Source organism: Coregonus clupeaformis, unplaced genomic scaffold, assembly GCF_020615455.1.
Source record: "Coregonus clupeaformis isolate EN_2021a unplaced genomic scaffold, ASM2061545v1 scaf5402, whole genome shotgun sequence".
NCBI lineage: Eukaryota > Metazoa > Chordata > Actinopteri > Salmoniformes > Salmonidae > Coregonus > Coregonus clupeaformis.
The window spans coordinates 2822-16173 of NW_025538856.1; the positions used below are offsets into that span (position 1 = coordinate 2822).

General features: G+C 45.5%; 3 long non-coding RNA genes across 3 annotated transcripts; all 3 read left to right on the forward strand.

Annotated features, from left to right (window-relative positions):
- The first annotated feature begins 1745 nt into the window (after nucleotides 1–1745).
- On the forward strand, nucleotides 1746–3363 carry LOC123490899. The gene is made up of 5 exons (XR_006661097.1): nucleotides 1746–1912; nucleotides 2002–2039; nucleotides 2138–2189; nucleotides 2265–2323; nucleotides 3321–3363. It is a non-coding gene; the product is annotated as an uncharacterized LOC123490899 (long non-coding RNA).
- Nucleotides 3364–3561: 198 nt separating this feature from the next.
- Nucleotides 3562–4266, forward strand: LOC123490897. The gene is made up of 4 exons (XR_006661095.1): nucleotides 3562–3611; nucleotides 3790–3880; nucleotides 3957–4043; nucleotides 4127–4266. It is a non-coding gene; the product is annotated as an uncharacterized LOC123490897 (long non-coding RNA).
- A 2698-nt stretch (nucleotides 4267–6964) lies between these two features.
- Nucleotides 6965–7239, forward strand: LOC123490898. Its single transcript, XR_006661096.1, has 2 exons — nucleotides 6965–7080; nucleotides 7195–7239. It is a non-coding gene; the product is annotated as an uncharacterized LOC123490898 (long non-coding RNA).
- The last annotated feature ends 6113 nt before the right edge of the window (nucleotides 7240–13352 follow it).

Here is a 13352-nt window from a genome sequence, read left to right on the forward strand (position 1 = left end):
AGCTGGTGGCCATCTCCCGTGCTTGTTCTTGGCTCTGCAGATGTATCTTCCAAAGTCGATGGTCTCCAGGTCATCGACGGCCATGACGCTCTGGAAGACGCGGGTGGTGTGTCTCACAAGCTGAAGAGACGAAACACCAAGGTCAAGCATCACTGAGAAATGGTGACATCCAGTTTACCTGGCCAGGATAAGTCCATGTGAAGCTGACGTCCATCTCTGGCTCTCCCAGGACAGTACAGGTGATGTTGATGTTGTCTCCTCGATACACAACTAATCTTCTCCTTTCCCCCTTCTGATAACCAGGTGGCGAATCGCATCTCTGCATGTCTGGCAGACATATCAGTATGGATGACGGATCACCACCTCAAGCTGAACCCCTGGCAAGACGGAGCTGCTCTTCCTCCCGGGGGAAGGACTGCCCGTTCCATGATCTCGCCATCACGGTTGACAACTCCGCTGTGTCCTCCTCCCAGAGTGCGAAGAGCCTAGGCGTGACCCTGGACAACACCCTGTCGTTCTCCGCCAACATCAAGGCGGTGACCCGCTCCTGCAGGTTCATGCTCTACAACATTCGGAGAGTACGACCCTGCCTTACACAGGAAGCGGCACAGGTCCTAATCCAGGCACTTGTCATCTCCCGTCTGGACTACTGCAACTCGCTGTTGGCTGGCCTCCCTGCCTGTGCCATTAAACCCCTACAACTCATCCAGAATGCCGCAGCCCGTCTGGTGTTCAACCTTCCCAAGTTCTCTCACGTCACCCCCTCCTCCGCACACTCCACTGGCTTCCAGTTGAAGCTCGCATCCGCTACAAGACCATGGTGCTTGCCTATGGAGCAGTGAGGGGAACGGCACCTCCGTACCTTCGGGCTCTGATCAGTCCCTACACCCAAACGAGGGCATTGCGTTCATCCACCTCTGGCCTGCTGGCTCCCTTCCTCTGCGGAAGCATAGTTCCCGCTCAGCCCAGTCAAAACTGTTCGCTGCTCTGGCACCCCAATGGTGGAACAAGCTCCCTCACGACGCCAGGACAGCGGAGTCACTCACCACCTTCCGGAGGCATTTGAAACCCCACCTCTTTAAGGAATACCTGGGATAGGATAAAGTAATCCTTCTACCCCCCCCCAAAATTGTAAAGTGGTTATCCCACTGGCTATAGGGTGAACGCACCAATTGGTGAGTCGCTCTGGATAAGAGCGTCTGCTAAATGACGTAAATGTGCCCTTGAGCAAGGCACTTAACCCTAATTGCTCCTGTAAGTCGCTCTGGATAAGAGCGTCTGCTAAATGACTAAAATGTAAATGTAAAATGTAAAACATCAGCTTTCCAGTACTGAACTGTTAATAGATCTTAAACTTGGCCATCTTTTAAATTAATATTAGATTGACCCACAGGACACAGTTTTGTCCTAGCCCAGCACTAATGGTTAGTGAGATGAGTTATTAGTGGCCTCAGGTGGATTCTAGGGTCAATTTAAGGTCAATTGACTGATCAGGAACACCTGGTGTCCTGAAGGTTATAAATCAGCGTTCAGGTGATGTGGAGGCAGGGGGAAAAGGCACACTGATGAAACCATGGCACCAAGAAGGATAAGAAAAAATCAGCAATCAGGCAGAAGGACACACAGATGGTCAAATTAGCAAAGAGATGCGCCAAAAGCGAGGGGCGCTTTTTATTCAACAGTTCGAAAGAAGGTTTTTAATTTGAAGAAGGCCTAACCCTACCCGTCCGTTTTCCATGTTCTTCAAATGAACTGAATTCACTATGTTCTCCCTTTACAGCACAGGACCGTATAAACGAGATGGAGGCAAAATTGGAGCAGACTCTTGCAACAGTAGATCAGGTTTTCAAAGTGGAATTGATGAAAATGCCACCTGCGCTTCAAAAAACCCTGATAATGGATTTAATAAATGGTGCGATTTTCAATTGTATTTTAATAATTTTTTGGAATACATGTATGTTTTTAAGTAAGGGTTGTTTCCACCCCTTACTTTCCTAGCAGATGACATTTCGGCAGGTGAAGTCACAATCGCCATAAAGGTAGGATGGAACATTGATTATCCGACTGGCTATAAATGGCTTAGTACTGCCTCCTTGTGGCTTACTGTAGAAATGTCAACATCCAACATATTTTACAGACCGAGTCACCCGAGATTCACCAGCCTCTCACTAGGAAGCTCAGTAAAAAAGGTAATGGTTTATTTCCTCAATTAATTTAAATGGCATATAAACTTGTCATTAACGATACATTTCTTACTTCTGTAGTCAAAGTAAGTGAAGGTGCATCGGCTCATAAACGGAAGACTACAACAGAACCATCAAAGGTAGCTGCGCAATTCAAAGAGCTTTATTGGCATGGGAAACGTATGTTTACATTGCCAAAGCACGTGAAATAGATAATAAACAGTGTTATAAAGATGTGCAAATGGATAAAGTACAAAAGGGAAAATAAACAGGGGTTGTATTTACAATTGTTTGTTCTTCACTAGTTGCCCTTTTCTTGTGGCAACAGGTCCCAAATCTTGCTGCTGTGATGACACACTGGTATTTCGCCTAATATATGGGAGTTTATCCAAATTTGATTTGTTTTCGAGTTCTTTGTAGGTCTGTAATCTGAGGGAAATGTCTCTCTGGTCATACATTTGGCAGGTTAGGAAGTGCAGGTCAGTTTCCACCTCGTTCTGTGGGCAGAGTGCACAGGCAGACCTGGCTCTCAAGAGAAGACCGGCTATGGCTGCATCTCAATAGCAAGACTATGTTCACTGAGTCTACACATAGTCAAAGCTTTCCTTAATTTTGGTTGTCAGTGGTCAGGTATTCTGCCACTACTCTCTGTTTAGGTCCAAATAGCAGTCCAGTTTGCTGTGTTTTTTTGGTAAAGTCATGCCAATGTGTTAAGTAATTATCATTTTGTTTTCTCACGATTTGGTTGGGTCTAATTGTGTAGCTGTCCTGGGGCTCTGGTCTCTGTGAATCGCTTCCTTTAAGGTAGTTGTAGAATTTTAACGGCTCTTTTCTGTATTTTGATAATTAGCGGGTATCTGCCTAATTCTGCTCTGCATGCATTATTTGGTGTTTTACGTTCTACACCCATGTTTATGCAGAATTCTGCATGCAGTCTCAATTTGGTGTTTGTCCCATTCTGTGAATTCTTGGTTGGTGAGCAGACCCCACAACCATAAAGGGCTGATGTTTAGGCAGCGGTAGGTATAGTTTAGCTCCCACTTTATTTGCATGGCATTAGACCAATGTGTGTTTGGGAACAGACTGGCCATTTCCACATAGAAAATGTACTAAATTGTATTTTTTCTTTTTCTAAAGGGTTCCAAGAAAGCCAGATTACTTGCCAATAGCTCAAGCACTGAAGCCTACGGTAACTCTCCCTATATATTCATCAGTCCTGGTGAGCAACCGGGTGCTACTCATTTTATTCCAGTCCACCACTCAAACACCTGATTGAACTAATTCAGTAGTGTTAGTTGAAACGCCCTCTTCTGGTTGATTCTGCTCATTTGTTCTTGCAGGTGTGCCACATCCACAAATACAAAAATAACCAAAACTTCGTCTTGCCAAAATCAGTGATCAGTCGCCACTGACTGGAACGAAACACGGGTTTGTCTTCACTTATCACAATCCCAGTGCAGTGTAACTGCAGTTCTGCAATTACTGGGTCCAAAATACCAGTTGAGTCGACTGCAGTTACTGCACCTTTACTGCAGTTTCAAAACTGCAATCTTTTAAGGGATATCAGAGTTGATCAAATTAATTCTGTCCTAAATTCTGTTTCTAGATCTGTTTTGCGGTCAGCCAGTGATGACCACCTGTATTGCTCCCTGTCTGGATTGTCTCCACATGTAACAATCTCTACAGCCCATGGAGAGGTAACTTTTCATATTGAGGTTGTTGGGGTTTAAGTTATTTCAAGCAGTCTAAACTAGTCATATATTTTCTCCAAAGACATTGTGCCTCTCGGATGATACTGTTGAAGATGCCGACATTGGGTTACTGGATGACATGGCTATTCTCCAGATGCAGAAGTTGATGGTAAAATGTAATCTGTTGTGAATTTCTCATTTAAAATGGACAATATATCCCCTACAATTAATTGACTAATCTTTCTCATTTAGAAACTGATGGACTACCTTTACAACAAAGTCAAAGCGAATCAGCAATGATACCAAGACATCTAACGTTGATCCACTAATGCCACCTATGCATGTTTTACGTTCAAATTAAAAGTTGTGATTCAATAAATTGTATTTGTATATTCATGTTTACTGGCTGGTGAGCACTATTTAGCCACATGAAGTTGGTTGTTGTGAGCATCCTATTGACTGTTTTGTATCAATGATAGTAAGACTTGATAGTTGGCTATATGAACAAATAATAATATAATGGTCTTCCATTTTAGTCATTTAGCAGACGTTCTTATCCAGAGCAACTTACAGTTAATGAGTGCATACATTTTTTAAATATATATTTTTCATACTGGCCCCGTGGGAATCAAACCCACAACCCTGGCGTTGCAAACGCCATGCTCTACCAACTGAGCTACATCCCTGCCGGCCATTCCTTCCCATACCCTGGACGATGCTGGGCCAATTGTGCGCCGCTCCATGGGTCTCCCAGTCGCGGCCGGCTACGACAGAGCCTGGATTCGAACCAGGATCTCTAGCACTGCATTGCAGTGCCTTAGACCACTGCGCCACTCGGGAGACCGTCTTTGCTAACAGTGCTTGACTTGGGCAAGAGCTCACCAGGGCTGAGTACCAGCAACTAAAATGTTCTACAGCTTGCGCTCCTGTTCCTCTTATAGAAGATTAACTCTAAGGCATTGTGGCGCTCCTGCACATATACCATCGAAGTCGGGTTTATTTAAGCAGTACTCAACTTATTGTGCCTGAATTTCTCACTTTTTGAAAACGCCATGCTCTACCAACTGAGCTACAGAGGGCCTATATACAACTCATGTATACACTGAACAAAAAATAAACATGCAACAATTAAAGATTTTACTGAGTTCACATAAAGGAAATCTGTCAATTGAAATAAATTCAATAAACCCTAATCTATGGATTTCACATGACTGGGAATATGTTGGTCAGATACCTTCAAGAAACATTTATGTATAGGGGCGTAGCTCAGGAAATAGAAGTTACAAATGTAACTATGGTTCTACGAATACCTTGTAAACCAGGGGTTCTTCAATTCCGGTCCTGGAGGGCCGAAACACCTCTGTTTTTCATCCTCTCCTTCTAATCAGGGGCTAATTCAGACCTGGGACACCAGGTGAGTGCAATTAACTACCAGGTAGAAATAAAAAACAGAAGTGTTTCGGCCCTCCAGGACCGGAATTGAAGAACCCTGTTGTAAACCATCCGTATGATTGAAAGTATGGATTATGACCTCTCCAGAGCGCGAGGGATGAGTAAAGTCACGCCGGTGACGTGACATGGGAGGACGTGCCCACACGGTTCATGTACGGTTTTATGTCAGACCACGCACTGTCTCAGAGAATCTTCTCACCCAAAAGATTCAGAGTGACAGGGAAAGTACTGATGGCCTTCCAGGTATTCGTAGAACCATACTTTTTTTTAGGGGTTAGATCAGCATTAATATTGCAGATAGATTGTAACTTCCATCAATGTAATTATCTGCATCACTTCCAATCCCCCATATGGTTTGTTTTCGCATATAAACTCAGCAAAAAAAACAAACATCCTCTCACTGTCAACTGCGTTTATTTTCAGCAAACTTAATGTGTAAATATTTGTACGAGCATAAGATTCAACAACTGAGACATAAACTGAACAAGTTCCACAGACATGTGACTAACAGAAATTGAATAATGTGTCCCTGAACAAAAGTAACAGTCAGTATCCGGTGTGGCCACCAGCTGCATTAAGTACTGCAGTGCATCTCCTCATGGACTGCACCAGATTTGCCAGTTCTTGCTGTGAGATGTTACCCCACACTTCCACCAAGGCACCTGTATGTTCCCGGACAGTTCTGGGGTGGAATGGCCCTAGCCCTCACCCTCCGATCCAACAGGTCCCAGACGTGCTCAATGGGATTGAGATCCGGGCTCTTCGCTGGCCATGGCAGAACACTGACATTTCTGTCTTGCAGGAAATCACACACAGAACGAGCAGTATGGCTGGTGGCATTGTCATGCTGGAGGGTCTTGTCAGGATGAGCCTGCAGGAAGGGTACCACATGAGGGAGGAGGATGTCTTCCCTGTAACGCACAGCGTTGAGATTGCCTGCAATGACAACAAGCTCAGTCAGATGATGCTGTGACACACCGCCCCAGACCATGACGGACCCTCCACCTCGATCCCGCTCCAGAGTACAGGCCTCGGTGTAACGCTCATTCCTTCGACGATAAACGCGAATCCGACCATCACCCCTGGTGAGACAAAACCGCGACTCGTCAGTGAAGAGCACTTTTGCCAGTCCTGTCTGGCCCAGCGACTTTACAAAGCTCGAGACAAATTTACATTTTAGAAAACAAATTAACAAGACGCAAAACACTTTTACCAGTCCCGAAACAAATGTACAAATGACAGATTCTTCACGGAAAAGGAATGTACCACATACCGGAAGTGACACGGAAGTGATGAGCGTGGTCTTTTCGTGTTGTTGTTGTGGAGTTTATGGCGTTTATGGTGACCGCATCGAACATGGACTGCGGCTCGAGGGATGTTTTGCCCGTTTTTGTGGCAAACACATGAACAGCTTAACGCGGTTTTGCTTTACGTGTGGTCGGTGTTTGGAGTTTTTAAAGGACGCGGACAAGACGGAAACATTGGAAACACAGGGGACGTCTCGACAGCCGGACAGTGCTATGCAAAGTAAGTTTAGCAAAACCAAAACGCTAGCTATCTAAGGACAGTAACGCTAATGATTTTTTGAGCGGCTTCTAACTTTCTGTTTCGGAACTCTGTCCATTTCTGCAGAACAGCCATGCCCATCATACAAACAGCTCATGGAGTACAGAAGCTCGAAATCAAAAGAACGACAGTCTTTTAACTATGGGCCAAAAGGAAGATATAGGCCTAAAGAAAGAAAACACGTCCAGGTAAGGTGTACTGACCGTCCTATACAATTTTGCAATGCTCTATATGTATTTGTGTGTTTGTGTATATTTATTTTACCTATGTATACATTAATTATATCTTTGTTATTTTACTAGATAAACGTAGGATTGATGGTGCCAAGTGGAACTGATTTAAAACCTCTAAGAGGGAAAACACTACCGTTATTTACAGACCCAGAGGTAGCAGCACCTGATCTACTGAAACAAGCTGTCCAGAAAATGACAACATTTAACAAGGACATGCACGAAGGACCTTATGTCCTTTTGTATCCAGACTGCTCAGAGGTGGTTCATGTGCCTGGGTCAGAAAGGCCATTCAAATTGGCAGAATATAAAAGGAAATAGGAAAGGCATATTCCAGGATCACTTTTTTCATTTGCCTAGAAAAACACTATAAAAGAGGTTAGGGTTAGGGTTAGGGTTAGGGTTAGGGTTAGGGTTAGGGGTTGAGGGTTAGGGGTTAGGGTTAGGGGTTAGGGTTAGGGTTAGGGTTAGGGTTAGGGTTAGGGATAGGGTTAGGGTTAGGGTTAGGGTTAGAGGTTAGGGTTAGGGTTAGGGTTAGGGTTAGGGTTAGGGTTAGGTACAGGGATAAAAACTCCATTGGACACCCCTGTCCAATTCTGTATGTGGAGAAGGTAATGTCGTGGGGAGCTGGGGTTTGTTTTGTTGTACTCCTGGGAGGCCGTAGATGTCCATCGATGTGCGTTGGAGGGGCTAGGGTTAGGGTTAGGGTACAGGGGATAAAAACTCAATTGGACACCCCTGTCCAATTCTGTATGTGGAGAAGGTAATGTCGTGGGGAGCTGGGGTTTGTTTTGCTCTACTCCTGGGAGGCCGTAGATGGGTTAGGGGTTAGGAGTTAGGGTTAGGGTTAGGGTTGAGGGGGTTAGGGTTAGGGTTAGGGTTAGGGTTAGGGTTAGGGTTAGGGTTAGGTTAGGGGTTAGGGTTAGGGTTAGGGTTAGGTTAGGTTAGGGTTAGGGTTAGGGTTAGGGTTAGGGTTAGGGTAAGGGTTAGGGTTAGGGTTAGGGTTAGGGTTAGGGTTAGGTACAGGGATAAAAACTCAATTGGACACCCCTGTCCAATTCTGTATGTGGAGAAGGTAATGTCGTGGGGAGCTGGGGTTTGTTTTGCTGTACTCCTGGGAGGACGTAGATGTCAATCGATGTGCTTTGGAGGGGGCTAGGTGGATTTCAAAATTTGGTTAGGGTTAGGGGTTAGGGTTAGGGGTTAGGGGTTAGGGTTAGGGTTAGGTACAGGGATAAAAACTCAATTGGACACCCCTGTCCAATTCTGTATGTGGAGAAGGTAATGTGGTGGGGAGCTGGGGTTTGTTTTGCTGTACTCCTGGGAGGCCGTAGATGTAGGGTTAGGGGTTAGGGGTTAGGGTTAGGGTTAGGGTTAGGGTTAGGGTTAGGTTAGGTACAGGGATAAAAACTCAATTGGACACCCCTGTCCAATTCTGTATGTGGAGAAGGTCATGTCGTGGGGAGCTGGGGTTTGTTTTGTTGTACTCCTGGGAGGCCATAGATGTTAATTGATGTGCTTTGGAGGGGGCTAGGTGGATTTCAAAATTTGGTTATGTTTTTAGCACATAGGTACAGGGATAAAAACTCCATTGGACACCCCTGTCCAATTCTGTATGTGGAGAAGGTAATGTCGTGGGGAGCTGGGGTTTGTTTTGTTGTACACCTGGGAGGCCGTAAATGTCAATCGATGTGCTTTGGAGGGGGCTAGGGTTAGGGTTAGGGTACAGGGATAAAAACTCAATTGGACACCCCTGTCCAATTCTGTATGTGGAGAAGGTAATGTCGTGGGGAGCTGGGGTTTGTTTTGCTCTACTCCTGGGAGGCCGTAGATGTCAATCGATGTGCTTTGGAGGGGGCTAGGTGGATTTCAAAATTTGGTTATTTTTTTTGCACATAGGTACAGGGATAAAAACTCAATTGGACACCCCTGTCCAATTCTGTATGTGGAGAAGGTAATGTCGTGGGGAGCTGGGGTTTGTTTTGTTGTACTCCTGGGAGGCCGTAGATGTCCATCGATGTGCTTTGGAGGGGGCTAGGTGGATTTCAAAACTTAGTCTCCGTCTGATCGATTCTGCTAAGTGTTTGGCTCTTTGGTGACTAAAAAAAAAGTGCAACACAAACCTATTCCAGATGACTCAGGGGGTATTGAAACGTGCTCCTAGATGGTTTTACAGGGAACTTTTTTTGCACCCCTGTCCAATTCTGTATGTGGAGAAGGTAATGTCGTGGGTAGCTGTGGTTTGTTTTACTGTACTCCTGGGAGGCCGTAGATGTCAATCGATGTGCTTTGGAGGGGGCTAGGTGGATTTCAAAATGTGGTTATTTTTTTTGCACATAGGTACAGGGATAAAAACTCAATTGGACACCCCTGTCCAATTCTGTATGTGGAGAAGGTAATGTCGTGGGGAGCTGGGTTTTTTTTTGTGGTACTCCTGGGAGGCCGTAGATGTTAATTGATGTGCTTTGGAGGGGGCTAGGTGGATTTCAAAATGTGGTTATGTTTTTAGCACATAGGTACAGGATAAAAACTCCATTGGACACCCCTGTCCAATTCTGTATGTGGAGAAGGTAATGTCGTGGGAGCTGGGGTTTGTTTTGTTGTACTCCTGGGAGGCCGTAGATGTCCATCGATGTGCTTTGGAGGGGGCTAGGGTTAGGGTTAGGGTACAGGGATAAAAACTCAATTGGACACCCCTGTCCAATTCTGTATGGAGAAGGTAATGTCGTGGGGAGCTGGGGTTTGTTTTGCTCTACTCCTGGGAGGCCGTAGATGTCAATCGATGTGCTTTGGAGGGGGGCTAGGTGGATTTCCAAAATTTGGTTATTTTTTTTGCATATAGGTACAGGGATAAAAACTCAATTGGACACCCCTGTCCAATTCTGTATGTGGAGAAGGTAATGTCGTGGGGAGCTGGGGTTTGTTTTGTTGTACTCCTGGGAGGCCGTAGATGTCCATCGATGTGCTTTGGAGGGGGCTAGGTGGATTTCAAAATTTGTTTTTGTTTTTTGCACATAGGTACAGGGATAAAAACTCCATCGGACACCCCTGTCCAATTCTGTATGTGGAGAAGGTAATGTCGTGGGGAGCTGGGGTTTGTTTTGTTGTACTCCCTGGGAGGCCGTAGATGTCCATCGATGTGCTTTGGAGGGGGCTAGGGTTAGGGTTAGGGTACAGGGAAAAAAACTCAATTGGACACCCCTGTCCAATTCTGTATGTGGAGAAGGTAATGTCGTGGGGGAGCTGGGGTTTGTTTTGCTCTACTCCTGGGAGGCCGTAGATGTCAATCGATGTGCTTTGGAGGGGGCTAGGTGGATTTCAAAATTTGGTTATTTTTTTTGCACATAGGGTACAGGGATAAAAACTCAATTGGACACCCCTGTCCAATTCTGTATGTGGAGAAGGTCATGTCGTGGGGAGCTGGGGTTTGTTTTGTTGTACTCCTGGGAGGCCATAGATGTTCATTGATGTGCTTTGGAGGGGGCTAGGTGGATTTCAAAATTTGGTTATGTTTTTAGCACATAGGTACAGGGGATAAAAACTCCATTGGACACCCCTGTCCAATTCTGTATGTGGAGAAGGTAATGTCGTGGGGGAGCTGGGGTTTGTTTTGTTGTACTCCTGGGAGGCCGTAGATGTCCATCGATGTGCTTTGGAGGGGGCTAGGTGGATTTCAAAATGTGGTTTTGTTTTTTGCACATAGGTACAGGGATAAAAACTCCATCGGACACCCCTGTCCAATTCTGTATGTGGAGAAGGTAATGTCGTGGGGAGCTGGGGTTTGTTTTGTTGTACTCCTGGGAGGCCGTAGATGTCCATCGATGTGCTTTGGAGGGGGCTAGGTGGATTTCAAAACTTAGTCTCCGTCTGATGAATTCTGCTGTTTGGCTCTTTGGTGACTTAAAAAAAAGTGCAACACAAACCTATTCCAGATGACTCTGGGGGTATTGAAACGTGCTCCTAGATGGTTTTACAGGGAACTTTTTTTGCACCCCTGTCCAATTCTGTATGTGGAGAAGGTAATGTCGTGGGTAGCTGTGGTTTGTTTTACTGTACTCCTGGGAGGCCGTAGACGTCAATCGATGTGCTTTGGAGGGGGCTAGGTGGATTTCAAAATGTGGTTATTTTTTTTGCACATAGGTACAGGGATAAAAACTCAATTGGACACCCCTGTCCAATTCTGTATGTAGAGAAGGTAATGTCGTGGGGAGCTGGTTTTTTTTTTGTGGTACTCCTGGGAGGCCGTAGATGTTAATTGATGTGCTTTGGAGGGGGCTAGGTGGATTTCAAAATTTGGTTATGTTTTTAGCACATAGGTACAGGGATAAAAACTCCATTGGACACCCCTGTCCAATTCTGTATGTGGAGAAGGTAATGTCGTGGGGAGCTGGGGTTTGTTTTGTTGTACTCCTGGGAGGCCGTAGATGTCAATCGATGTGCTGGAGGGGGCTAGGGTTAGGGTTAGGGTACAGGGATAAAAACTCAATTGGACACCCCTGTCCAATTCTGTATGTGGAGAAGGTAATGTCGTGGGGAGCTGGGGTTTGTTTTGCTCTACTCCTGGGAGGCCGTAGATGTCCATCGATGTGCTTTGGAGGGGGCTAGGGTTAGGGTTAGGGTTAGGGTTAGGGTTAGGGTTAGGGTTAGGTTAGGGTTAGGGTTAGGGTTAGGTACAGGGATAAAAACTCAATTGGACACCCCTGTCCAATTCTGTATGTGGAGAAGGTAATGTCGTGGGGAGCTGTGGTTTGTTTTGCTGTTCTCCTGGGAGGCCGTAGATGTCAATCAATGTGCTTTGGAGGGGGCTAGGTGGATTTCAAAATTTGGTTAGTTACAGGGATAAAAACTCAATTGGACAACCCTGTCCAATTCTGTATGTGGAGAAGGAAATGTCGTGGGGAGCTGTGGTTTGTTTTGTTGTACTCCTGGGAGGCGTTAGGGTTAGGGTTAGGGTTAGGGTTAGGGTTAGGTTTAGATACGTGCTTTCACATCAGAGTCTCCAAATGACTCCAATAACACCAGAAAAAGTCGGTAGATTTGTCGCTAGTCCCTTTTTTGAAAATGTGTCGCTAGAGGGGTCTGAAAACTTGATAAATATAGCGACAAAGTCGCTAAGTTGGCAACACTGGCCGGAGAGGCACGCATCAATTTACTGCGTACTAATGTACACACATTCCATCAGACGGAGAATGATGCGTTGAAGAGGGCGAGGAACGACATGGAGTCACAATCCATGCCAGGCACACCTGTGAGCTCTGGAACTCCACCTCCAACAGGCAGAGGCAACAATCCATCCACCCATGATGGGCTATTAGCAGGACAATAGACTCTTGTGTTAAGTTGCGTCAATTCAAATCTGGTATTAGGAACAAAAGAGGTCAATACACGTCTTCTAAAATAGACTAGTTTTTTAATTAATGCAAAACACTTCAATGGTAAATATGATGTTCGTATATACGGGTCCACTGAAATACCATTTGTTCCAGAGATAGAGCCGGGGCTGTAAAAACACGCCAATTTTAACAGCTCAGGGTTAGGTGGGAAAATTACGGGCAGCCAAAGTCGCTCCAGAGATAGAGCCGGGCTGTAAAACACGCCAATTTTAACTGCTCAGGGGTAGGTGGGAAAATTACGGGCAGCCAAAGTCGCTCCGACATTCCGTTCCAGAGATAGAGCCGGGCTGTAAAAAACGCTAATTTTAACCACCCGCTGCTCGTTGAGAAGAGTACGAACGATACGTGCTTTCACATCAGAGTCTCCAAATGACTCCAATAACACCAGAAAAAGTCGGTAGATTTGTCGCTAGTCCCTTTTTTGAAAATGTGTTAGGGTTAGGGTTAGGGTTAGGGTTAGGGTTAGGGTTTAGGGTTAGGGTTAGGGTTAGGGTTAGGGTTAGGTACAGGGATAAAAACTCCATCGGACACCCCTGTCCAATTCTGTATGTGGAGAAGGTAATGTCGTGGGGAGCTGGGGTTGGTTTTGTTGTACTCCTGGGAGGCCGTAGATGTCCATTGATGGGGTTTGGAGGGGGTTAGGTGGATTTCAAAATGTGGTTATGTTTTTAGCACATAGGTACAGGGATAAAAACTCAATTGGACACCCCTGTCCAATTCTGTATGTAGAGAAGGTAATGTCGTGGGGAGCTGGGGTTTGTTTTGCTGTACTCCTGGGAGGCCTTAGATGTCAATCGATGTGCTTTGGAGGGGGCTAGGTGGATTTCAAAATTTGGG